This window comes from Melanostigma gelatinosum (genome assembly GCF_949748355.1).
Source record: "Melanostigma gelatinosum genome assembly, chromosome: 5".
NCBI lineage: Eukaryota > Metazoa > Chordata > Actinopteri > Perciformes > Zoarcidae > Melanostigma > Melanostigma gelatinosum.
The window spans coordinates 17,770,343-17,795,170 of record NC_136638.1 but is presented as its reverse complement, the minus strand read 5'-3'; positions in this window follow the sequence as shown (position 1 = coordinate 17,795,170).

Sequence of the window (24,828 nt, the reverse complement as noted above, 5' to 3'; positions counted from 1 at the left end):
GTCAGGCGATTGTCCGACTCACACTGTAAGCTTTCACAAGAGAGTCTCTGTCTGATATGATACAGTATAATCTGATCTCCAAAAAACTTGTATTGTATTCACTGCTTTCGGCAACTAGCAATTACGAACATAGGTTCCGTGCCATCATTCGTGTCTGAATACGCTTTTAATCTTACATTCTCGATTCACTAGACAAAAACTAGAGCAATTCATTTTCCTTGTTCCATATCACATGTCAGCTATAATGATGGAGGCCCACACAGAAGATTCCAGCAGACAAAAAAGCAGTAGCCGTACGTCTTGGTAAACCCATGAGAGCAGCAGCCTGTGAAACAAAGCAGCTTTCACTTTGATGTCCTTTCTTTCTCTCTGTGGTTGTTGGTAAAGTTGTGAGTACATTTGCCATTAAAATGGTGGCAAGTACAATAGTTGTTTGAGCTTCTCAATCCATTTGAAGAATTCTTTCTGGAGTATAATGGCAGGCTTTTTAGATGCCATGCTGTTGCTCAAGGATGGATGAAAGTGTTGCGTTTTTATAACATTATTTATTTATTTCCTTTAAAAGTCTATTTTTCCCGCTTTAGTTGTACATAAACAAACTTGTATTCTACAGCTTGTATACACTTCAAAGACAGTAGTCTGACTATGTGACTGTCATTGGGATTAAACTGGATACAATCATGATAATGACAGTGCTGAAAGTGATACATTTAGAGATGCCTGCCCGCTTTTACGGATGGTATTTTGATGAAATATCATCCATGGCCTGTAACGATAACACCTCTGATGTCAGTGTCACTTTGTTTTTTAAGGCATGCCCAAACTTTTTCTGACAGATAACGCAGTATTGTTCCGAGTCAAATGACACATTATCTCAATATAATACGACTTTACAACATCTTATTTTTTGCCTCACTAATAGTCCTATACTGACATTGTTTAAAAAGTAAGTTTCTCGTTTCAAACACAGAGAGGAAAATCAACACTTTTATTTTTCTTGTAAAAGTCTTCAAGGAGACCTTATTAAAGCACACTTCAGCTGTATGGTTAGCTGACTTTGAGCCATCGAATCAAAGATTTTGACAGCTCCCCTCTAAACCTGATTCTACAGTCACTGCCTCACTGAGAGTCCAATTAGTAAGAAGAAAAGACTCCGACATCGCACAGTCTAAAGCAAGCATTATAAAATATAGAAAAATAATGCACGTTCAGCTCTTTCAAATGGTTTTGTTCCTTAATTTTTCCAAACAGAAATTGGTATCTTAACTGTAAACTCCAAGATGTTTGTGGCTATTACACAGCAATGATGCTGCATGTACGTAGCGGTGGCATTCAATGTGGCAATAGATTCAGATGAGGAGTGGTAATTGATCTGAAACAAAAATGCTAAGTGCTGTTAAAATATGTCTGGAAGGAGAAAAATGAAAATCAATGAGAGTCGGCTGCCAGTCTGTCGGTGAACTGAGACAGGAACGTTCGCCTTGGTTTCACTGACTTGTATTGGACTTCATTATTAATGACAAATATGCAAATATTAAATTAACACTGTATCTTTTGGACAGTATTCTTGGCATATCATTCCTAGTTTACCAGCTCTTGGCAGCTGAGCCAAAAATAATTTCCAGACACTGTAGCTTGGCAAGTTCGTCCAGTGCCATTATCATTGACCTCAGCCATCTCTTATGTCTAATGTATACATTGGGGATATCTCAGCAAGGTGAACAAGTTCTCCAGCATTTATGTATTTATATTGAGAGTGCTCAGCTGACAGATTTACTGAAAGCACAATAGCTGCAGCACATCCACATTACGAGAACTGTGTGCAAAGAACAGAACCCTCTTGTCTGATGACATGTGAAACAAAATATTATCGTGTAAAGTAGAGAGGCACTGAAGTCAAACAAGCGCCACAAATAATTATCTTTTTGACCTTATGAAGGAGGCACAACAATGATCTGGAAAAAGGCTCAAATTCCTTTGTTCAGACATCAGCTTTGTTGCTAACTGTGTTTTATTGTTGAGGATGTGATTTCTTCCCATGCTGCTCAGGTGCACCCCAGGTTGTCCATATGTGTCAGTCGATGTATATGTCCTGTGATGGATTGGCAACCTGTTCAGTATATGTCAGGGATGTATCCTTACCTTCTGCCCTGTGCGTGCTCAGAGCTGAACTTAACCCCTTCAGCAGCCAGACTCTGAATTACAATGAGCCTGTAAAGGAAATGAAGGAACAGATGCGATGTTGAGGTATGTTTCAGTGCTCAAACTAAGAGTGTGAAGTAACACACTGCTATTAGTGCTGAAATTCACACTTTGTTTTAGAGTAACACAAATCAGCATTGTTAAATACATAGATTAGCTTCCAGTACATCTGGAGCTCTGTCTGGCTCTTCTGTAGCACAGGTCACAGAAACCAAGGAAGCCTCATAGCTGTTATAATTGCTCACATGATCACATGCTCATCCGGACAGACGGATAATGTGACGTTATTATCGCAGCGGCAGAAATAAGTGGTGAAGTGGCTTGGCGTTCACAGTGAGGTAAGAGCTGTATTTCTACTTGTGATGACCCGAAGAAAAGCAGTCACACAAACACTGACAGTCATTTTGAGTTAAGAGAAACATCTGAAGAGTCAATTTGTCCAAATGTAATTATATTTCCGAAGAGCAGGATGTAGTTAAAATACCACCATGAGTGGAGGGCAGAGGTCTTGGTGGATGGATATCTGTGCAGTGTTTTTTTTTAAATAGTACAGACTGCTGGTTTTTAGAGTGAGACTAATAGTTATAAATGAAAGAAACATAAAAATAGAGGTAAAAGAACTGTGCCAATGTATCCGCCTAAATTAAATGAACTTCAGATGCTCTGATTAAAAATGGATAATCCCCAAACTTTGATAATCCAATTAAAACCGCTTGCAATTATGCTCAAGGGTAATTGGCCCTTTCTTGTTCAACATTAAGCATGGACTTACAGTACACGTTTCAGTGCACTTTGCCTGAGCAATTTCCTAAAACAGCACTTGACACTGAATATAAGTGAAAAGGCAAGGGAATCAATTCTTTTGTGCGCAAAACAAAAACTGAAAAGTCAGCAAATTACAGAGTAAACTGTGGACCTGATAAATAAAGTGGATTGTCGTACTGACAGATTACATATCATTTCAAGTGCACAGTCGAGCTTGGCGTTCAACAGCAGGAGAGATGATTGAGCAAAGGTCTGGAAATCTGTTCTTAAGGGCTGCCTCTACAAATAGTCTCTGTCATTTAGAGTACAAACTGATGTTTCCCCTGAAGGATTACTTGTTCATAAGAACAAGAGGCTGTTCAGATACAATTTAAAAGCACTTGAATTGCTTGTCTACTCTAGCTATGATATGTGAATATTTATGACTACTGGTCCGCCATCAAATCTGGGAAGAATCTACAGAATATAATGTGCTAAAGTTCATGGGTCATGGTTGTAAAATAGTGTATAATATGTTACCAGCATTGGGGCCAATTCGCCAACCTTTCTCAGGAAGAAATTTCTTCCTGAAGCCCGCTTATTCAGATCTTGGGAAGATTCTGACATTCACCAATGTTTTGTTATTTGGGATTTCTTCTTAGAAAATAACAGAATTTACTTCAGTCAAGAGCACACTAACGCACGTTTGAGTGCTGACATGTTTGTGCCTTGATGAATCAAAAAGCTTGCGACAGAATCATTCCCATACAAATGCTGTTTCAATAATTCACTTTCAGTAATCAATAAGTCTGCATACATTGTTCATTTGGGGTCTTTTCATACACTAACCACATGTGTAAAAATAATGATATATCTTTTTTTATACCAGGCAATGATAGCCTACAGGCCCTGGCACTCGCACACAACTTCAATTTACGAGGCTAATTGGATTCCTCATTATAAGAAAACAAAATGAAAACAATTCTGTGATTTCTGAACACACCATGAAGCTGATATAGACTTTTCTTAAGAACATATTTAAGAAAAAATGAATAAGGCCCACTGTACTCCTGCTGTACTGTCTGAACTGGCTTGCAGATGTACTATTGTTCAGCTTATATACGCTAATAGAGAAAGAAAAGTAGCCAGTCCAACACTAAGTAGGACGCCAGCAAATATGTGACAGGCCTTATAGTCAGAGGGATTTTTGGACTCCAATCTCTTTTTGTTGTTTATGCAGGTCAGTTTCTACTTATTATTTATTGTGTGTTTGTGGGGTTTTTTTAAATCTTTTTTCAGACATTTCAACTCCCTTGCAAAATGCAGATGGAAGGAAAACTGTAACCAGTCCTCAGCATTACAGAATTCGAGGTCATCTTTCATTGCGCTCATACTGCCCTGGTTTCTAAGGAAAGCAGATAGCTTCAGAATATGTAGCAAGACACCAGGTGTGAAGGTAGTGGTACATTCCAGAAGATAAATTAAAAGAAAAATATCACCAACAGAAATGACCGAAAAAAACAAGAAAAAGGCCTCTGGGCAAATATCTGTTTTACACAGTCTGAGCCTCTGGGCCGCTCCTGGCAAGATACTCACCAAATGACAGCATTTGGTTGGTTATTTCATGGCTTCGAGGCCATTTTCCTTCATGTGACAGGTTATGTATCCTTCTCCACACTCTCAAGAATTGACTGGCTTTCTTTTATTTATTATTAACTGAAATCAGTAGGGGATTAAATGACACTCTGGCAGATCTGTTTTGCAGTTTGTACATTTGGCTTATTTTCTGTTTTTTTGTGTTGGCTTCAGGTAAGCTAAGGGTCAACAACAGATATAACCTTTTATTCTAAGTCCTAAGGTCATAGTATAGCTCATAGTCTGTAAAACGTCCAACCACAAGGATCACATGTACTGTATGTGCCAATCAAAAGAAGAGACAAGAGACTCAAACCTTCCATCTGGTAAAAGCCCATGATTGACAATTTTGTGACAAAATGCTGGTAAACTGAAGGGAACAATTCATTTCCCTTTGACAAATCCATCCACTTGAGGCCTGTTTTTGATCACCGATCGTGAAGTGTGGAGCAGATGCCTGTATAAAACCAGCAGATAAAACATCAAATTGCATATTTTAATAATTTCTTCAAACACAGCTTACATATTCACATATGATGCCATGAAGAAGCACAAAAGATGCATGAGGCTGCATGCACAAATGGCCAAACACTTGACGTCTCCATAGAAAGCCAATAGCAGCTCTTAAATGGGACACTGTGGGCAGCAACTGTGACCATCCAGCAGCAAAAAATTGAATCAGCGAGGCATTGTTCCTGAGAGAAACTCTTTCTGCCTCTGTGCTTCTGTCTTTCTGGGGACAAACATTTGATTTTATGACCTGGCAAAGGTTCCGCAAATACCTCCCCTCCAGTGACTCACTTACACCCATGCTGTCTGCAATAAACAGGACAAACAACATCCTGCAGCATGGAAGTATTTGCAACAGCATAGTGTAAGCGTTGTGGTAATTGGTCATACTCATAAAAAGTATGTACAGCTAGTAACTTGGATTTAGCACTCTGTTTTGTTTACTAGCTCCTGCAAACAAATTGCTGCATTCTTACAGAAGATTCTACTTAACAAATATGAATGGAAACTTCCGATGCTAATCCCCATTATTTGACAGCGTAATCTCAAACACATTTCTAATAGTGACAATTTCATGCATTTAAACTCGCAAAGTACACATTGAATGCTGATTTGAATGCATAGTCTTAAGAACCTGACTCATCAGTAGAAGCGTCATTGTCGATGAGCGGCAGCAGAGTCAAGTGATGAGTGAGCTCAGTCAGCCCATTCATTCCCACACTATTGTATCTGTAGCCCGTTGTAGCTGGATAGAGAATCCATCCAGATGCTACTCAGCGTCTGACACCGCGCTCCAGTCTTGCAGTGTGGATGCTGCGCCCGCTCTCTTCAGATTTCCATCCTCCTTCATGTTCATGAAATGATATTCATAAAGCTGAGACAGCATCAGCGCCCCAGACTGGCTTCTGCACATCTGTATGTAAACCAGCAGGGAAAGGGCTCGGATGTGCAGATCAGCCAGAAGCACTGTAGCCACTGTCACAACTGTAGGCTGAGTCCCTCAGGGAGCTCTCCACCAGCCACCCTGTAAAAAAGTGCCAGAGCACATCTGGGGCCCAACAGGTAGATTGTCCTTTGCTGCTAAACCTTTGGACTGGTGTCCTTGTGCATCCGAGCTTCACGTTCAGTTCGGAATACACCTGAAACATTGGGATAAGGGCGAGAAAATAGACGATGATGTGTGCATAAGTGTAAGAATTGTAGATGCCAATAACGTGGTGACAAACGTATTGTTGAAGGAGGAAAATGCATCTTTGGCGCTGATGATAGAGATGTGATTGTGTTGACAGGCTCGTCCTGAAGGCCAAATATCAGTCTTGTAACAAGTGCATTTTATCACAATGTGTTTGTGTGTGTGTGTGTGTTTTTCTTTTTTCTTACAATCAAGTAATCAACTGTGGCATGCTGTCCCCTGCCATCCATCTATGGAAATTATAATACTGTTGTGTCAGGAGTTTTTGGCCTTTAAGGACAAACTGTAAACATTGTTTACATTTTTATTGGTGTGGAAAGGACAAAACAAGGACAGCCAAATGTCATCCTGTCTCATCATTATTCTGTGCTGCCATGTGCCAATACCATCGGAGATAAGCAAGTGCTGCGTAATTGCAAAGATAACTTTCATTTAAGCAAGCTCTAATACTTGTCTGTGGTTCTTAATTGTATATGTACTCTGCAGAATGTCGCTGGCCTTCGCATCCCCCATTGTTTATCAGTGAAACCATCAAAATTATAACCGAGTATCTGAGAGGAGCACTGTGATAAATGATTGATTAAGGAGTCAAAGCGTCTAATTGCTTTCTATAAATATAAGAAAACAAGAGCATTGCTTGTGTCAAAGTGTTTGTTGCTTACTTAAAATAAAACCATGAAACCATGACGCGGTTTCCATGAACAACTCATTTTGTTTTTAGTCGAGTGTTTTTGTATGTGTGTATTTTTGTATTGTATTTTCTGTTGATATAATTTCAAAACAGCACCTAACTGTAAGAGTTTTCACAGAACTGAACAGGTTTTAACAGGTTGATTTTAAAGTATGTAAGGAACTGTAAGGCTCATTAAAGCCTGTTAGAAAATACATGAAATAAAAATCATAAATGGATCAAGTAGCAGCGCGTTTTATGCAATTGTAATCATCAGACTGTGTGATTTATGAAAATGTAGACTAATGTACAGCCAGAGCCGCCAGCTTGCTGCATTTACATTAAGTATTTATTTAAGGTAAAACAACTTTGCTGCTGCCTAAAGACAGACGAGTCCCGAGTCCAGCAGGGTTCTTGTGATCCTTCATCAGTTCATGCATGTGTTGTCTCTGTTATAACATTATTATTATTAAACAAGACCTCAGTTGGCATTGGGAAATTCTCAAAAACAAAACAACAACCAGGAAAGACTACTTACTCAAACTGAATGCAAAAAGGAGACGACGCCTCTCTGGCAGATGAGTGTTCAATCGGGAAAGAGAAAACAAGTAAACAACAATGCAGATGTTTGAGTTAAATAATTCAAAACGTCTTTGGCATCAGTGCTTTTGTTGAAATCATGCAAAGATCTCCCATGGGGAGCCTTGGGCTTGACACTGATGGCAGTGGGGCAATGCAGCATTTACCACAATGGCACTAAAGAGAGACAAAATAGGTAAAGCTCAAATATTCTTCCCTGAGAGTGATCGCTAGTCGCCAGAGGAGCCTGTGAACACATGCTTGGGAGTTCATGGGATAATAAGTGAAAGGTGGAGACCCCAGTGAAAAAAAAGGAAATCAGAATATGATTAGTGATTTTGCCTGACGGCACTAAATGCTTTATAACGTTATAAAAGAGGATGGAGCTGCACCTCAACCAGGTCCAGATCCCACACAATTCTCCCAACACCATTAGTTAAGAGTAAAATGTCTCCATGCCAGAGAACCAAGTACAGTTTGGGTCATATTATAAAATATAGATAGAGCAATGGTGAAAAATGATCTGGTCTGGGATTCTCGTGATAAAAAGCATATCCCTTCCTTGTGAAAATGCTTCTAAAAAGCATTCAACTGTGGCTTGTGTTCTGAAACGACCCCCCCCCCCCCCCCCGTCCCCGTCCCCACGTCCCCCCCGTCTTTAGAAGGACATGTGTATGCCATTTAGAATTAACATCACAGCTTTACACAAGTGGGTCAGTTACAGGCTTGGCCGTCCCACTTTGAGGCAGAGCAAGGTGTTGTGAAAAATGATTTTACATTGAGAGCAGGCCCAAGTTTGAAAATAGCTAATTGGATTTTGATTTGAGCTCTTCCACCTCCAGGTCTAAGAAAAACACATTGTATGTTTGTGCATCTGAATCCCTTCCCCTTCAAATTGTCTGGGCTTTGATTTCTCGACATATTCCCTTGCTGCTTTTTTGCTTCAGTGCTCTGTGCACTGTGTTGTCTCCCATCTTCTTGTATCCGTCTCCTATCTCATCCCACATGTGCTTCCAGGCAACGCAAGGCTCACAGCCTGCTTTCCATAAAGATAACATTGCTGAGTTAAACAGATGGGGTATGAATGTTCTCTCAGTGATAAGTATTGGCTTAGATACACCAAGAGATAGAAAAGACGATTCATAGTATCGTGAATCTTCAACAAAAAATATGAAATCTTGAGTACAGTTGGCTGTCAGAACGTGTGCAGAATGCATGTTCGACATGTTTCATGTAAGTATTTTCATCATGCATGCATTCCTAATAGGGGAACACTCCCACTCCCGCTGACGTCTTTGTGTCATGTGTCTCTTCTAAAGCTAATAGCCACATTATTTGTAAGCTTTACTGTGCATCTGTGGAGCTGCAGTTGATAGTCTGTAAAATTTGTCAGCAGTAATAAAAACTCCCAGATTTTAAGATTCAAAAACACCCTGTCGATCCACATTGACCATTAAAGATCTGAGACACTCTCAACCCAAATTTGACCAAAAAAACAAGGTGTATTTAAGTTTGTTTAAAAATACGTTTTTAACATCCAAATGTTCCGATTAGATTGTAATCATGGTTGTGTATGGATCTATAAATCTGAGCTAAAATAGGACATGTATTAAACATGTAGAGTATGGCGAAGGGCACATGACCCGACATGTCCTTCTCTTAAATCCCTGCTGTGGTGGCATTTTTATTTAACACTGGTAGTTGCAACTTAATTCTAAGTGTTACTGAACTCCCTGTCAAACATTGATAAATCTCCTGGTTATACTTAAATCAATATGGGGGCAAGGTGGTGGGTGAAAAACCTTTATAATCCTTGCCCTCAGCAATCCTTTGCACGCAGGCCAATTTCAGTCTGGGTTTATCATTTGAGCCTGACAGTTTGCAGGATGTTGAGTGGACCCAATCCATATCGGCTGATACCACTCTTGGCCCACACCCATTAAGTATTCCAATCAAAGTTGCTGGACTGTGATTTTAGTGTCAAAGGAAAACCTCGTTTGTTTATGCACTTGTAAGATATCCAAATAGAATATCAATGTGGGAGGCAATTGAGCAAGTACTAATCAATTTCTGCTAACATGAAAAATGCAACAGTAGCCTCCTTAACGGCAGAAAATACGATTACATTCTGAATGTTTTCATTTAATTAATTACAAGACATAAAGCAATGACACAGAAATGAGAATTGCATGTAGAATGATCTATCCTACACAATAAAAGCCACTGGATTCTTTTTTTAATCATCTCTAGTCTATGTGACTTTACTTTAGCAATTCATGTCAATTACAGAGTTGATTGTTTACAGATGTTGAGTGTCACTTATAGTTTTACAATCATTGTAATGTTCATTAAGTGCCCCAATTCTGTCAATAGCTTGTGAGAAACTCACACATACGGTTGATATGTAGTTGTCCAGACATGTAAATAGTTGATATATTTTGAAACCCAAGAACCAGATCTTTTACGTATACTATAGTTATTGTTCCTTGTATTTTCACTCCAAATCAAACCCTCGTAACAAGTCAGTTATTTATTATTCCCGTAATTATATGAATAGTTGTAATGACTCCTGGAAGTTCAACTGAACAATATGTGAGTAAATCAGCCAGAACACATTTAAAATTGAGGTGAAGCAAAAAAGAAAACTGGAGGATTTTAAACTTTAAAATAGTTCACAGTTCACTAGCAGTTGTCAAAGCTATCAGTTGAAGCAAAAAAAACATAAAAGTGAAAGATTGATGGCAAAATAACAAGGATTTCTTTCAGTTTGATATGTGAAGGCCTAAAATGGGTCTTTGAATTATAGATTTCATAGGACACAGCAGGTAGATCTACATCAAATGAAAAGCTGCAGAGGTTGAGTTGTTTCGTATAACATGTCCTGACTAAGGGTCGGTGAGTATATATAATGATGTATTCTGTGATCCGTCTCAGTCGTCTGCAGGACAAGCGCTGATTGAAGCTCGGTGCTTCCCCTTTCCAGAATTTGCTAAAAAGAGCAGGTAAATGCAAGCTGTAATGAAAAGGTAGACTACTGTTACTTTGAAGAAAAAACAACATTTTTGACATTTTTCTCCGACCACACATCACATTTAATGACAAACCAGCTATCTCGCCAGATGTCAAAATGAGACAATACTCCATCTCGTCTGTCTGATGTAGATTATTTGCTATTTGGCCGTGCATGTTTTCATGTCTTCAAGGTGCTATATTGAACATCATTAGGATATATTGTTAGCATTCCTCCAATTGAGGCCCATCTCACAGGTTGCGGGAGACAGAAACAATCTTGAAAAGCTCCTCCTAGGCTGCGAGAAGCAGCATCAAATGAGTGAAGCATCAGCACACCAACAGTCAGAGGGAAGCCTCAGGGACATGTATAAAATTGGATCTGCCATTTTCTGAAAAATGTACTGTTGATTTGATACTTTGAGTCCAGGTTTTGTTCCAGAGGATGTCCGTAACAGTTGATGAAGATAAATTACAGGTGCTTCCCACTAAAGGAAAAGGAAAGGAAGAGAAAACAGATCTCAGGGGATGTCGGTCTGATCTCCCTATACATTCAGAGAAGGCTGTCCAGATACTGTACACGGAGCATTAGTCCATAGCAGAATGAATAGATCAGAAGAAAGGCTTATTAAAGGGTGATGTAGATTGACATTTAAAATCTTCATAGGTTATTTTGGTGTCCCAGAACAGTTTGGTCGATGTCGGTGAACTTGCATCAGTCTTTCCCAAAGCTAGAAATCAGAGGCAGAGCCCTTGAAGTTGTGATGTCACCAGGATGTCAAATCGGGGGCTGCTGATTTGTGGGGGCTGACTGCGTGCAGATGTACCAAGTTAATACAATTCTTGCTCCTGTGAAGCAGAATGTGACCCTCATTTGGGTACAAAAATCTTATGACTGCACAAAGTCAACATGCCATTTAAAGTCAGCTTTTGCCTCAACTGTCCAAGGGCAAAAGAATAACAGTTGAAAAATGTATAAAATGTTTTCCTTTGAACTAGCCCGGTCGAAATTCAATGGGGGTTAAATTAAAGAGAGATGCCCTCATGCCCTCATGATACTTTCAGCTCAGACGTGGTTATTCTTCAGAAAGGGATGTGTGTCCCCATGCACGCTCACAGATAAATCCTTATTTGTCTGCCTGTGCGTGTCTGTGCCTTGTATAAAATTGTCGGTGCTGGTGTGTTTGAGCGAGAGCCTGTGTTGTGCTGTAGTGGTGGCTGACAGCCTTATTGTCATTTTCTATGGTGATTTCTATGAGCTTACTCTATTAGAATCACAGAGGGCTTCCATCTAGTCCGTAGCAGCCTGCATGCAAAAGAAGTGTCCCTGGAGCCTCTGTTTACCAACCAAGTCGGATTTGCTGCTCTCATACGCAGCCAGGCTAAAGCTCAGCTACCCAGCAACCCCCTCCAGTGTCCCTCCCTCTGCCCTCGCCACCAACACCCCCACACACCCATCCACCGGTTCTTGAGGCTTTCATTTTGTCGCACATCCTTAGTTTACTTTTTGTCAGAATCTGTTCAAACCGTTCCAGACTGCAGGCTTTTATGTAAATCTTGTGGCACAAAAAAAAGACGGAAGCCATGGTTACAAGCCAAATCTGCATCCATGAAAAAAGAAGGGTGAAAAAAACACTTCAAAGAGAATTGTTTTAGTCTCCAAATAACAAAATTGAAGAGGGATTTTATTGTTGCTTTGACAAAGTAGAGGGAGGGACTTCAAGAGCTTGTTAATAAACATCGAATACAAGCCGTTTTGCCTGAGTGAAAAACGTCTTCAGTCTGCTTCGACATAGAATAAAAATGTTTGTTTTTCAGGTATTCACATGTTTGAAGAATTTAAGCAAGTGGCGTGTTTTGTCATGAGTTTCTTATACTATTCTTTATTTTTCTGTTTGCCGCTTTGATATTCCCAAACAAAATCATTCTCACTCTGTGAGTTTGAAATCAAACGTTTGCCTCCAAGATTTGCTTCTTGATGATACAGAAAACAATCCCAAGACAAGACAACAGCGGAATGTGTCCATGTCATCCACGCATGCTCTTCGGGGAAGACACTTCTCACAGTTGATAAAGTTATCCACCAGCGTTGTACTTCTGCTGATATGAAGATGTCATACGCCTATTTTTTCCTTCACAAACATACTGTGGGAGCGCAAAAAGAACGGAATCATTTTAAAATGGTCTTTAACAGGGTATGCAAGCATTTTGTTATCAACTCCCATAAGATTCGGGAACTCACAAGAGACAGACAACAACAAAAAATCTGGTCGAAATGGAAGCAGTATCTTGACTTTTAGTTTTTAGTATGGGTCAAGCTCCAAAGACACCGAGTCCCCAATTTCGCATTGTGCACCCGGATATTTCCGGTCATTGGACATCACTCCATTAAGAAGGATTCATTTCCCCTTGAAATCGGAAATGTAATGCTGTGATTATAAAAAAAACCAAAAAGAACATATTACTTACAGAAGCAAACAGCAAAATGGCACAAATTAATACTACACTTTAAGAAAGCTTCGTTTGTCTTTTTGGCAGCAAATATTTAGTATTTAACTCTGGAACACATACTTGGCTGTGTGTTTATTCGGCCTGGCCTCTCTATTTGCCCTCATTATAAAGGTCTGAACAGGCTGCCAACACACGAAAACAATAAAAAGTAAACATCAACAGTCAATAAGCAACAGGGATGGCAGTGTACCAGACATGAAAACAGGACAAAACTGATATCATCATTCTTAGGATTTTTATTTTTTTGGCAAGAAGATGAATGTGAATTTACACTGAGCTGTTGTCATGGTGTTCATGGACTGGCACATTGCCACACACCTGGCAGAATGCTGTCATTCTTCTGATCAGAAATAAGCGGGAAGATAGTTCAGTGATGCCACATTAACTAGTTGGCACCAAGTATTCCTATGACATTGTCAAGAATAAATTACTTTCTGTCTTTACAGTAGACATCTGCTTGATAGTTTCTCTGTGCACCTTCAAAGCTGTTTCTCTTTCAGCTTTTGTCTGTCACCAAACCGAGCTGACTGTCACAGTCAGCTGCAGTCTGTAGGCTCACCAGACATGAAATCAATGCTCAACATTTTCCCTCTGATGGACACATACAGGGGACAGACACATTCCCCACACCAAGACTGCACTTGATTGAGCCTCACTTAGATTGCTAATGTGACTGATGGACTGACACAGACAGCTCTACAGGAAGTTACTGTGTGATCTATTGTGACAATCTCTTGCTGACAGCAAGGAAGTGTATTTGAATGAGTCTGTGCTTTTGTCTCCAGCTGTTAAATGCTCTTTGCTTTTGTGCTTCCCCGTTAATTCCTTTTCAGAGGTCCACATCACGGCTACACATCCAACGCTGTATTTGTAGTTTTTTTTACCATTGCTTGTGTTGACGACACTCTCATGAACACAAATGCTCTAACAAGGGTCCGTTTTTAAAGCTTTGTCTTATTGAGTTGGACAATGAAACAACTGCACACTAACAGCATAAAACAATACAGGTCTTCATCTCAAGGGAAGACCATGAATTGCAGAGTAAAATCCATTGTTTGAGACATTCATTCATTCATTCTACAGCATCTGGCACTGTGGGATGGGGCCATGATCTAAAATGTAAACACTTTAGAATATTATAAACTGAGCAATTAGCGTTCGGTTTTTTGAATGTATCAAACTGAGAATTTTGTTTTTGTGCAAAAATGTAATACTTCTTACAAATATGCATGAAGCAAAACAATGAAATAAAGCAGTGTGATGTGTTCTATTCTTTGTGCATTACCACACAGCAACAGTTCGGCCCCCTAGATGAGAGGATTATGTACATCAATATGTTGTTATATATGATGTACAAATACAGTCGAAGAAATAATCTTTGAGTGTTAACAAAGTTGCTCTATAGCCAATGGTTTGAAATGGTATACACTTCCTGTCTCCTAAATGGGCGTGGTCAATGCATTTTTTCCTCTCTCCCCCATTCCCCCACCAGTGTTTGGAAGTGTTACTGAATTTGCACTTAATCAGCACATTCGTCATATACATAAAAGTAGATACATGAAATTGGATTTAACCAAGCGGCAAAAGTGAAACCATTACGGTTGTGTCTTAAACTTGCATTCTTTCAAATGGCCATCAAGAGGTGACTAATCTGGTTGCAAAAAGAAGACAAAAGAAAAGAAAATAAACCTACTCCTCACTTGATTTATTTCCTCAGTAAACATTGTAAACATGAGTTCATGGTCTCAATTGCTATAGTTTCAAGTCATCTTCAATACAGCATGATGTTGATTCACTAAAGTATGGTCCCATTTAGAGTGAAATAGACCATAAAGCAGAGTATGCTTTAGGGCGGGGCTACCTTCTGATTGACAGCTCATTACTTCTACCAGAGCCGTATATGGCTCTGGTAGAAGTAATATATACTCTAATATAGGCTCTTATATACTGGTTGCAAAAAGCCAAGATGGCAACCCTCACAATCCAAGATGGTTACTGACAAAACTCCGAACCCTTTAACGGCAGTCCACAAACCAATGATTGGCATCATGACGACTTTGTCCACTTCTTATATATAGTCTATGGATTTAACCCATTCTCCCGATTTAATCGACTCAGGATCTGCCACTAGTCTTCTAAAGGGGCGGGGAAGTGGCAAAACCCACTTGAATCAGGAAACTGACTCACAGCGGAGTGTGTACTTTCTATTCTGTCTCTGGTGTTAACCAGCCTTGTGGTTGGCTGGCAACCTGTCCAGGGTGAACCCCGACTTTTATCTAATGTCAGCTGGAATTGGCTCCAGCGCCCCTGTGAAGTGGGTATAGCTAATGGATCGATGGACAGTCAACACCACATTTTATGGCTTTTGACACTTTTTTATTAAGAGTGTAATAAAAATGTCACACTTTTCAAAGTTTACATAAAAAATATTTATTATTGCATTGGAATTTTCTGCACATCCCATCATCAAAAAAAACCTATGCTTAAAACCACATGTTGCTTTTGTTTCTGTATATACTAATGATTTTCCCCATTCCTGTTCATGGAATATTTATTATTTAAGTACGTAATTTAAATGTCAGTCATTTGTTTAGTTTCAAAAAGTTTGTATGCAGTGGCTGACATGATATGAGGTTGAACCTCACCATTGTTAACCTGAGGGGGAACCGGAGAGGGGGTGCAACGCTTCAGCCATTATCAGTTGTAATCCCTTTATAAGTACAGTGCAGAGTGGCAACCATTAGCTAACCAGTAGAGTACACACACTGGAACTTAGCAGCATTTATTAGCAGGAATATAATATAACATTCATAACTATGTTTTATTTAGCGTTTTACTGGAAACTACATGGAGTCCGCTTTGTTGCACCGCCATGTTTCTACAGCCGCCCAGAACGGATAAACCAAACACTGGCTCTGGATAGGGCCTTTTGCTTCTTTGCGTTCTTACATTGAAGACCAATGTAGTTCCCAAGCTTAGAAAGGGAAGGGTGAGCGCGGGGTGTTCAGTTGGATGCAATATGCAACCTTACCACTAAATCCTACAGTCTGCTTCTTTAACCGACGACTTTAATCTACTCCTCACCCTAATATCAATATCAATATCAAATGGTTAAACTTGTGGGACCAAGGTAAACACCAGTGGCAGCTGGTCAATAGAGGGCCATGGGGCATGGCCCCACCATGAGCCACACAAAAAAATAAAAATAAAAATAAATAATTATAATAATCATAAATTATACAAATTGTCAATATTTGTGGTTTTGAACGATGGAATGTACCCAGTAATGTGTGTAAAGTATGATATCTGCGCAAAATATATGCTTTTCCTGCTCGTGCTCTCTGTCTGTGTGCACGACACTCTGAGAACGCGCAGCTTGGGGGGCCTAATCGTTTTGGCCCAAAAGAGACGGGTCTATGAAGCAGTTTAGCCAATTGCTGATTCAAGATATAAATGAGTGACATACAATTTAACCAATCAGCACCCTCAAATAGATTCAGCTGTGGGCCAGAACGATCAGGCTGTGCGTTCTCAGGAGAAGTCTCTACAGGCGCCCGCGCCAGCGCGAGCACTCCTCCTCCAAGACCCGTTTGAGAGGAGAACTTTGGCGGAGATTCTGCAGCCAAAGAGCTGATATCAGATCAGCCTGACCTCACAATCAGACAGCAGACTCGCGGGAAAGGGAAGCAGTACATGCGAAGCTTCTGTACCAGCTGTACACCAGTCAGGTTTGGCTAGCTGGATGACGTTATGCTAATTTATTTAGCTTTTTAAAACAACTGGGACGGATCCAGCACGGACAGTTACGGGAGTGAGGGATGAGGAGGTAAGGAAACATGAGAACACCAGGACACACATGGAGAACTCTGTCAAGCTACATATTAGACAAAGTGAACATATTTTATTCTACATAGCTGTCCTCAGTCTCATCTGCTTAACTTGGTCATGGAGGCATCAACATGTAATAGAGATGTTAAATTAACAGTGAAAACTCATCATAGCTTAATTTAACATCAGTATTCATAATTACACTTCATGTTTACTTCTCCTGATCTTTACCTCCTATAACAAGGTCCATAGGGGCATCTCAATAAATTAACATGTTATATTATATAAGTGTTATTTACTGATTGTTTTCGTGTTGGAATACATGTTAAATATTTAACTGCCAAGTAATAATGAGTGTTTGATACTTACATTTTTTTTGCATTAAATCATACTGGGATGTTTGCTGAAATTGATAGGATGGCCCTACCTAGAACATTTTCCACCAGCCGCCACTGGTAAACACAAATGGGGGCAGAATCCCCATTATGTCATGGTGCGCTGCATTATTTTGCCACACAAAGTAACAGCATTGTGGTTCAGGCTTGTTTCTGGATGTTCATTTGAATTTATGCCAACCTGTTATGCCCGTGTGTTCGAATTCTATCATTCATTTGAGCTGCTTGCGTCCTATAGTTTGGTAAACCGGTGTTGACCTCAGAGAAATATATCCATACATTTTTTTACAGTATACAGAGACTACCTTCTCAGTTGGCTCTTAGATTCAATATCAATGCATACCATCAATTCCCATGAAGGAAAGCAATGCAGATGGCAGCAGTGTCCCTGAAGCAAGTTGCTGTCTACCGCAACAACATTCTGTAAATGCCGTTGATGCGGACACATTTCATTTATTTGGTCATCATTGTCCTGGCAATGGCATTCAGCCTGCTGTGCTCCCTCCACTCTGCTAGCATTCCTCTCCCACTCTTCTGTCACCCTCCTGCTATTAGACCATGTCAAACCAATGTGGGTAGTTTTGAAAACGTTTCTTTTTTCTGTTCTGTTTGGCCTTGGATCTGCACTAAGCTGGCATCATACAAGAGTGATTTGATCCGAGGTCCTTACACTCAGGAATAATCGTTTGCCTTGGTTAGCAGCCAGCATGTTACAACCCAACCTATGAGGTCAACATATGATTGTAGTTACTTTACAAAATAAAGACTTGTCAAGGACAGCATATATTTTACATGACAGATATTTCAAATATCAAAGATGTTTTCTCAATTATTTTGCCATCTTTGCCAATCACAATGCAGGCTCTATGAGAAACACAATAACAAAGATGCAGAAATGCCAGAATGAAGGTCAACACAGCAAGGACAAACAGAAAAGTCACCCATGTTCTGTCTTTGTCTTCTATCAAGCTCAATGGCCTTGACCACCCTCTGTGAAACGGTGTACTGAAATGTGTGAGTCGTAGTTTACAATATCGTCTTTATCTTTTCTCGAGGTCCTGAAGTGTACTAGGAACCAATGGGCATTCTCTCTGATTTTGTAACTAAAAACCTTCAGATTACTTATACAGTCAAGGAGGACCTCGTCTCACCCATGCCCATTTGAAGCTGCCCTTTTTTTAATTTTGAATATTTTATTTTAACAATGCAAGAGAGCATATAGAACACAGAACATTAAACATTACAAACAACTACATAGCAAGTTAAGAGAAAAGAAAAACTAAACACAAATAAATTAAATAAAATTAAGTAAATAAATAAATAATTCCCCCCACCCAAAAAACAAAACAAAAACGTTGGTGCATAAAGTAACACAACACAAAGGAGAATGCAATGACTATATTGTAAACCGGAGCTCTAAATAATTACATCTTTTTCTGAGACCATATGTCATTTTTTCAAGAGGAATACAACTGTTCATTTCCACAGACCATTTGTCGATAAGAGTGGGGGAATCAGACTTCCACGTCATCGCGATACATTTCCTGGCCACACATAAAGCAATTTCTACAAGTTTAATTTGGGGCTTCATTAAAGACCTGTTGAGAGTTGTGAAGTTTCCCAGTAAATATAGCTCAGGATCTAATGGAAAGGTAACCCCTGTGATCTTAGTTATTATACTACAAAAGTCACACCAAAAGGACCTCACCTTTGTGCAAAGCCAGGTACAGTGTAGGAAGGAGCCGACCTCTATACCACATCTGAAACACATTTCTGACAATTCAGGTTTGGATTTATGTAGCTTCTGTGGGGTAAGGTACAGCTGATGAAGAAAGTTATAATGAACAAGTCTGTACCGGGCATTAACTGTTGCTGACAAACTGTTCTGGCACAAATCTGACCAGAGTTCTTCATCAATTGTTATATTCAAGTCTGATTCCCATCTCATCCTGGATCTGTGTAATCCTGGCTGTGGGCCCTCATTCAGCAACATAGAGTACATTTTAGAAATAAATTTGTACACATTTCCCTGGTGAAGCAATGTTTCCACATTAGTTAACACAGGTAGAGTCATTCCAGGGCCCAGGTTGGTTCTCAAAAATGATCTTAACTGGAGGTAACAAAAGAAAGTTCTGCTGGGCAAATCATATTTTCTCTTCAGTTCTTCAAAAGGCATGAGGAGTCCTTTATCAAAGCAGTCTTCCAGATACTGGATTCCTCTGTCATGCCAAGTCTCCAGAATCTTGTTACTTAGAGTCATGGGCACAAGTTAATTTTGTCTTAGAGGTGTTTTTGGTGATAGTCTCATTTTTAGTCCAAGAGTTTTGTGAACTTCATACCATATTTCAATAAAATGTTTCAAAATAGGATTGTCTGTCCTCTTGGATATGGTTTTGGAGTTCCATTTATAAATAAAATATTTCGCATCTTGGCTGCTAAATAATATTTCTTCAAATTAGGTAGTCGAAAACCTCCTGGACTATAATCCCATGTTAATTTTTCCATTGACACCCTTGGCATTTTACAGTTCCATAAAAACTGCCTAATGTGTTTGTTGAGGGTTTTAAAAAAGGTTTGAGGTAATGGAATGGGTAAGGACTGGAAAAGATACTGAAACCTTGGGAGAATATTCATTTTCCCAGTTTATTCGACCAATTAAAGTAATGGGTAGATTCATCCATCTGCGTAGGTCGTCCTCGATTTTACTCAGCAATGGGAGGTAATTACGTTTGTACAAATGAAGCTGCCCTTCTTATCCAGATCTCACAATGGCAGGTGATCTTGAACTGGCCTTCAACATCTGCCTGAGAACTAAGCTACTGGTGTCCAGGGCCATCAGCATTGTTTGGATCCTCATGCCATGTCTACACTACTCCGTTTTCAAACAAAAACGATCTCCGTCCACACGGAGTTTCAGCACCGTTTTCGAAATGATCTCTGTCCATACCTGAAAACGAATATCACGTACACTGGGCATGCGCGTGGGTGTCGATGTAAACAGGAAGTAGATTAGTTGCTTAGTTAAAAAATATACGACAGAGTAATAAAGTAGTCTTTAATAATGAAAGGTCGTGTTTGATACTTAAGATCTTCTCTAAAATCTTCCTCTATGAACTCAAACAGACACAGTTCGTGGAAAGTTTTAGAAGTTTTACTTAGTTCCAGCGCTGCAGGTCTGCTCTATCTCTCTCTCACATATCAAATTTACTTTAAAATCAACACTTACACGTAACAGTTTGCTAGATTATGGGTAACTGTGGTCAAAACACATATCTCACTCGTTTCCTAGGTGTTGTTGTCTGTTCTCACTCGTAGCTCTGCTGGTGGCTTAGCTATCTGTCCAACTGAATGGCATTTACTGCTAACCGTGACATCAGACGGCCGCTCCATAGGTCTGATAACGCCGCTAGTCACGCTAGTCACTGATTGCTCCATTAACAGCTGCTTCCTCTGTAATAATGCAGACTTTTACTGAACAACAGCTGCTAGTAAAGACAACAAGGTCAGCAATGCCTGTAATCAGTTGTCCATGTTAAATTAACCTGGTAGTCGATCGGTAATCAATGTTGTCGTTTGTGAGCTTCCAGGTAAGGGTCACGTGATAGACATGTGACGAATCAGGGAAAGACACATCATGACTGCTAAGAACCAATCAAGTAGCGAACACGGGTGTGGGCGTCATCGTTTCTAATCTTATTCGATTTCGGCCGTCCACTCGAAAACGGAACCCCGGAGTTTTCAAACTTATCCGACCTCGGGAGCATTTTCAAACGTATCCGTTTACGGTGCTCTAAAACTCCGGCGTAGTGTGGACGCTCAGTGTAAACGTAGCAAAACATATGCGTTTTCAAATGGAAACGGAGTAATGTGGATGTACTCTGTCTCTATACCTCACCTTAGGCTCTAAGTGGGGTGATGAAACTTTCAGTCATGTTGACACACAAGACTTCATTGTCCCTGCCAACAATGGCCATCTCACACTTAGGCTATTGTCAGGGAACTTAAACGTGGGTGGAGGAAGAAGGGTGTTCTCACTTCCCCCGACAGATAAGCCTCCACCTTGGTAGAATGTTTTCCTCTTGTAGCTGGGAGTCTACAGGTGCTTCTATCACTGTATCTTGACGCTTGATATTTCCGTTTTGCACCCCTGCTGGGCAGCAATAACCATTTAGTCTGGGGTGAGCTGCTCTTCTCTCTCACTCCGTGCTAGCATCAGTCGGAGCTGGAGCAGGTGAACTCAGCCATTTTGTTGGAACCTTCTTCTTCTGACAAATTTCCCCAGCCAAGGCTGGGTGGTAATGCACAGACACTGTGAAACAAACATGCTTTTATTCTTCCCAGGAGAATCTCCAGACGGCAGAGCGACACCCCACTGTCTGTTTCACAAAGGGAGGCGATTGGTTCCAGAGAGGGTTTTTTGCAGCACAGACATATCTACCCATTTGCGGCCATCAGTAGACAGAACAAAAATGTGACATAGACAGCGTGTGTGTCCTACGCTGTAACAGGCTTCAACTTTGGTTGGCAACTTCTTCTGGCTCTGTTTTTCTTATCCTTGGAAGGTTTTCCTCTGAGTACTGGTGGTGAGTTCCTTCATTGTTCACACTGTTAAATCCTTTTTGGGCTCTGTGTTCAGAAACCCTCTCTTGCTTCTCTTTCTTTTGCTAAAATTTGTTCGTTGGCCAAGTATCTGAACTGCTTACTGATTTTTGATTTGCTGGTAACCATTCTCTCCTTTCATCTGTAAGAGCAACTTTGTGTGGAAGCTTTTCTGTAAACATATTAATATGTCATGTTGATGTCACAGCTGGAGGTGCCAAATATCAGTGTTTCCTCCCAGACTTTACCGAAGATTTCCTATTGTAACCTGATCTAGGAGCACATTCACCAGTCATACACTAGTATATATACAGTATAGTACCTAGTGTCACAACAGAGGACCTAGCATAATCTAAGGTGCATGTAAGTGTGGTTTCGGCTTCTGCTCACAGAACTAATGTTACAATGTGTAACACTTGTCACCCGTATGTCTTCTCAAACATACTCCTTACCAATGGCGGCAGTAACATGCCTTTCTGTGTTTGCCAACTACATGTAATATAAAGGAGAAATAATATCTTTTTTGTATTCTTGTGACCACTCAGTGGACTCGGTTAGTGGAAAAACATTTCAACATGTGAACAATATCTACCAGCAGTAGCGTGGACATCACCGGTCAGTGACCGTGTCAAGAGAGATTATTTCCACACTTTACTTTATTACACTTTGAAAGTTTGTTTCATCAGGGTGAGTGTAGAAATGTGGATGACTCATTCACAATCAGAAAGAGTAAATAAGTTTACGGTATGAGTGAATTTAATGTAGTCTTTTATGAGATTTTACATGGACATTTTACGGACAATTAGGGGCATTTTACAATCTCCATTCCTGTTAAACACGGACACACTACATCAAAATGCGAGCAGTGAAGCCACATTTGCTCCCGTCATTACACTCCACCTTGAATTTAAGATTAATTGGATAATCATTCTCCAAATTTTAGCCGCTCTCCTTCTGCACCCATGGTTTTAACAATTTCATTGTCGTAAGTGAAACGATAAAAAAGTGTTGAAGTTCAAGTTACTGTGTCCTATAGGTAAGATGACACCCGTTCACCCAAAACATTTTTTCAACGTTGGATTAAACATGCTGATTCCCTCTTAACCACACTCCCTGTCAAGCTACACTTCTTCAAACCAGCTTTCTGTCACTTAGCCTTTCTGCTTCACCAGTCATCTTTAAGAAAAGTGCACTGTATCTCTTCTACGTGACCGTCTCAGACATAGCAGGGTGAAACTTCCATTGAGATGGCACCACCTTAACTGTACTTAGCAATGATTTAACATCCTTGTGTGACAGTGGTAATGGGAGCAGAAACCATTGAATCATCTTGGGGGCCATTATCAACTGTGCTGTTCAGCAGGCAGTAACATTCATACATTAGATTAGATAGGCCACGACAAACATACACACAGTATCACTCATGCAGACCTCAGATTTCTCAAAGAAAGACCTTGTGGAGTGGGCGAGCTAGCTACTAGCTCCTGAGGAAATGAAGATACATTTCAGAAAATCGATATAGTTATTTATGGTATCTGTTAATCACCACCTGATATCAGGCCGATCCAAATTGAAGCATTGTAAAAACAGGAGTTGGTTTAAATACCATTTTTATAGCAAGATACTAAGGCGCAGCAAATAACTACAAAACAGCTTTGGATATACTCACGGCTATGGTCCCATAGTTTTATGTATAAGTTGTCATGGATATATATGTTGTTGGATATTCATTTTGCCACTCTATTTACCTTGTCAGTCACAGAGCCATGTGTTCAAAATTACAGTTAACCCAGACATGAAACTTCCAAAATCGCATACTGTGCACTACATACTTATGTGTGCTATCGTTCAACATGCTTTTGTGTGAAAAAACAGCAGAATGTATCTTTTTGGAAGCACTGAAAAACAACGACCACGTCACTTCCTCAGAGTATCTTTGCCAGTTGAAGACACGTGTCAATGTCATGCGAAGAAACAATGATTTTTGACACTCATGAAGTTTGAACTAATTAAAAACATATATTATGCCGAGCAAAGTTTAAACTTATTGACGTTACAAAGCTTTCCGCCATTGTCTGTTATGAACGTTGTCGTTACTAATGCATTGCATTGTGGGATATTCATGCCAGCCTCGTATCCAGTGGTTGAATAGTTTGCGTAATATTGGTTTCATACTAAAGTTTCAGACATACCAAAAAATCCTGTTGTAGCATACTAAATGGCATGTTAATTTAATAAGGAATTTTGTAGGCGAACATAGCCTTCAAAAGTTGTTCGACTCATGAGAATCCTCCCACTGCTTCAGTGTTGGATATTCAACAAACAGAATATCAACGTACATCTGAGGTCTTGAGAGTCTGTATCTTGGTAACGTTTTAATGAATGTGATGCCATCTCTCTGAAGTCACCAGAGTTTGTACTGTGTGCATATCAATGCACCCAGTTTTAGGCAGCAAAGCTAACATTAGGTTTAGGAAAAAAATCATGGATGGGTTTAGAATAAGTCAAATTAAACGTAGTGCTAGTTTTGACATGCCACTTAATCAACCTCAGCTCACATTCCAGCTATATCAGCTGATAGCCTCTCAAGCCATCCTAATCTGCCAATGGATCAGCTAAATCCCAACTATGCATTTAAGTGGAAAATCCCATTCAGGACGTTTAAGCTGCTTTAGCCTGCTTACCCTTCCCCTGCAAGACGCTTGCAACCCGCCTCCACCCCGGCTCCTGCTCTTGATGCTGTGTCTGACTTCGGCCATGTTCACGCTTTCCATTTTGAAAACGCATATCTTTTGCTACGTTGACACTGAGCGTCCACACTAAGCCTGAGTTTTAGAGCAACGTTTAAAAAGAACACAAACAACAAAAGCCTTGATTATCGATCGACTACCAGGTTAATTTACATGGATAACTGATCAAAGGCATTGCTGACCTTGTTGTGTATACTATCGACT